This window comes from Octodon degus, unplaced genomic scaffold, assembly GCF_000260255.1.
Source record: "Octodon degus isolate 3935 unplaced genomic scaffold, OctDeg1.0 scaffold00515, whole genome shotgun sequence".
NCBI classification, from domain to species: domain Eukaryota; kingdom Metazoa; phylum Chordata; class Mammalia; order Rodentia; family Octodontidae; genus Octodon; species Octodon degus.
The window spans coordinates 27,035-30,849 of NW_004525091.1; the positions used below are offsets into that span (position 1 = coordinate 27,035).

The 3,815-nt window shown below is 37.8% G+C and overlaps 1 pseudogene; it reads left to right on the forward strand.

The window, feature by feature from the left end:
• Positions 1 to 1,243: 1,243 nt before the first annotated feature.
• On the forward strand, positions 1,244 to 2,787 carry LOC101573469 (annotated as a pseudogene).
• The last annotated feature ends 1,028 nt before the right edge of the window (positions 2,788 to 3,815 follow it).

A 3,815-nucleotide genomic window follows, 5' to 3' on the forward strand; every position in this document is an offset into this window, starting at 1 on the left:
TTTTAAAATATATTCTAATTTTAAAATTTTTTTATTATATTCTGTAGGGTCTTAAAGTTCAAGATATCAATACTTGATGAGAAGTACTTGTTCCATATTATGCCTAAGATTTTGATATGCAGACAGATAGTGTGGGTAAGCTTAACAGCCTAGGTTGCATGGTAATAACAATAAGCTTGTCTTCTGGATGGTTAGCAACCTAAGTTTTCAGAGTAAAATTAGAGAAAAAGGAGGGCTACAAGGAAAGCCAACATTTTGGCTCTAGCCTTCTAAGGTCAATTAAGACTCAGGACATGAGAACTTGTACTGTAATGTCATGTACCTTGGTAGTGTCCCAAATTTTCTGATCAAGAAGATTATGAGGCCAAAGAGGAAAGTGATCGATGATGTAGAGTTTGCCTAAGGAGAGTCACCTGGAGAGAAAACATTCTCTCAAACTTTCACAGAGAGTACATTGGCCATGCAGTGGCCGTGACTCATCCACATGGTTGAAACTGACAAAGGTTCTACAATCTGAGGTACAAGATCTCAGGATAAATCCTGAGGGGATTTCACTGACCTTATCAGAACCAAAAGCTACAACTCTTGTTTCATAGGTCCTGCTTTACCTTGGTCTTAACCATCCAGCAGAAGAGTATAAAACCAAAGTATAAGAAGTAAAGCAATGCTGTTATGTTGAGCTGTGGGGGACTCAGGTGAACAATTTCTGACATTGCCAGTCAAGAGGAAGACTCAATACTATTATGGAGCTCTGAACTGTTTTAGAATATTTTTCTGAGTTTACACACCTATAATATTTAAATGACGGAACTTAACAAAAAAAAAGGGATACAGATTAATGCCCATTTTGTATCTGTGTATTCGAAATGGCTAGGATAGATATGTAGTTACATTCTCTTAATGAATAGAGGGATTTGTTCTAATGGTGTTTGTAAATAGGGTATCATGTCCGCATCTTGTACAGCAATTAACCACTAGGAAGAACGTATGCAATGTGTTAATATTGAAACTGTCCTACCAATTTCATTTGAAACTGTCTCATTCCTATTTGTTTCTCAATAAAATTATGGAAATAAAGAATATGTCCTACTAAATGTTTTTTACCATAATTTTATTGATAAACAAATAGCAATGAGACAGTTTCAAATCAAATTCATAGGACAGTTTCAGTAATTAACACATCCTTCTCCCTCCTGTGAAGTCCCAGGGAGCAGTGGCAGATTTCCATCCCTGCTCTAGAGGCAGTGTCTACATCACCATGGCGACTAGACAGAAGTTGATGAGAGCTATTAGAGTTTTTGAATTTGGTGGACCACAAGTGCTGAAACTCCAGTCGGATGTTGTGCCAGTTCCAAAAGAACATCAGGTTCTTTTTTTTTTTTTTTTTTTGTGGAACCGGGGATTGAACTCAGATCCTTGCGTTTGCCAGTCAAGCGCTTATCCTACTGAGCCATCTCCCCGGCTTAGAACATCAGGTTCTAATCAAAGTCCATGCATGTGGTATCAACCCCGTGGAGACATACATTCGCACTGGTACTTATATTAGAAAACCGCTTTTACCCTATACCCCTGGTACTGATGTGGCGGGGGCTATAGAATTCATTGGGAATAATGTGTCTGCTTTCAAGAAAGGTGACTGAATCTTCACTAACAGCACTATCTCAGGGGGCTACGCAGAGTACGCTCTTGCTGAGGACCACACGGTGTATGCACTGCCCGACAAGCTGGACTTCACGCAGGGTGCCGCCATCGGTATCCCGTACTTCACTGCCTGCCATGCTCTGTTCCATAGTGCCCGTGTGAAAGCTGGAGAGAAAATTCTGGTTCATGGAGCCAGCGGAGGAGTTGGATTAGCAACATGCCAAAATGCTAGAGCTTATGGCTTACAGGTTTTGGGCACAGCTGGTAGTGAGGAGGGACGAAAGATTGTTTTGCAAAACGGAGCCCATGAAGTGTTTGATCACAAAGAAGCTGATTATATTAATAAAATCCAGAAATCTGTTGGTGAAAAAGGAATTGATGTGATTATTGAGATGTTGTCTAATGTAAACCTTAATAATGATTTGAAACTTCTGTCATATGGAGGACGAGTAATAGTCGTTGTTTGTAGAGGCTCTATTGAAATAAACCCATGGGATACCTTAGCAAAGGAGACTTCTATAATTGGAGTTGCATTGTTTTCATCAACCAAGGTCATAAAGGAAGGGATTTTGATGCTGGAGGAATTTAAGCAGTTTGCATCAGTTCTTCAAGCAGGAATGGAGATTGTTTGGTTGAAGCCTGTGATAGGTTCTCAGTATCCACTGGAGAAGGTTACCCAGGCTCATGAAAACATCATACATGGCAGTGGGACTGCTGGGAAAATGGTTCTTCTGATATGACGCTGTTTTATGGGGCTTCCAGTGTAATTAGTAGATTTTGTGTCCTCCATGTAGTTTACATTGTCATTAGTAACATTTGTTTGATTCTGTGAATTTGACTTAACAAGATTATCCTTTAGGGGACTGGGACACTAAAGTCTGTTTCACAAATTGCAATCACTTTTAATGCCTTTTATCTTAATCAAGGAGCCATCATAGTATGAAAAACTGTGATGCAGTCACTTGGCATTGGTGTACATTCCAGAAATTCTTAACTGATTCTTGTTTAATTCTGTGCCATTGATTAACACATGCGAATTCAAAGTAAGATTGATTTCCAAGCCTCCTAATTTATATCCATTGTCCATTAATCAGTTCTGATTATCCCATAGCCAATGGGACTCCACTGACTTTCTGGACTGAAAAACAATCACCTTTCCAAACTAATCTCATTAATAGTTACTTAGAAGGGATGAATAAATAATGTACCAAGAATGTACTGGTTTTCCCAATGTTTCCCTAAATAGTAGAGAATTCACTGCATTGCTGCGTGGTTGTCAGCAACTACCTGTATGATTACTGGGGATAGCGCCCTTCTTGGGTCTATGAGGCAAGATAGAGAGTCACCAAGTAATCACTTTGTGATTGTCTTGATTTTCAGAGTAGATTTTGTTATCTCTTTTGTGTAGCTTGGGTCAAAAATTTTTATTTAACAAGTTCACAAATTTGACACATTAAGGTAGTCTGCTTTTGTTTCCCAACACCATATTCTGTAATAAATTCTACAGATAAAAAAATAATTAACACATTGCCTATGTTCCTCCCAGTGGTTAATTGCTGTACAAAATGGGTACATGATATCCTATGTACAAACACCATTAGAACAAATCACTCTATTCATTAAGAGAATCTAACTATATATCTATCCTAACCACTGTGAATACACAGATACAAAATGGACATTCATCTGTATACCCTTTTTCTGTTAAGTTCCATTATTTGAATATTATAGGTGTGTTAACTCAGCAATATATTCTAAAAGAGTTCAGAACTCCATAATAGTATTGGTCCTTCTGCTTCATGGGCAATGTCAGAAATTGTTGACCTGAGTCCCCTACAACTCAACATAACAGCATGGCTTTACTTCTTATATTTCATTTTTATACTTTTCTGCTGGGTGGTTAAGACAAAGGTAATCTGTTTTGAAACAGTCTCTTTGGTTTTTGTTTTTCAATAAATTTTTAAAAAAGTGTTTGATATTCAGAGACATAGTGAAGTTAAACTCATCTGCATAAGATATAGGGTAATATTAAGTGTCTCTTCTGGAGTGTTATCAACTTAATTTTACAGACCAAAAATTGGAGAAATAGAAGACGTTCAAGGATAGCTAGCATTTTGATTCCAGCCTTTCAAGGTCTGTGAAGACTGAGGAGATATGATAACCTATTCTGTAAC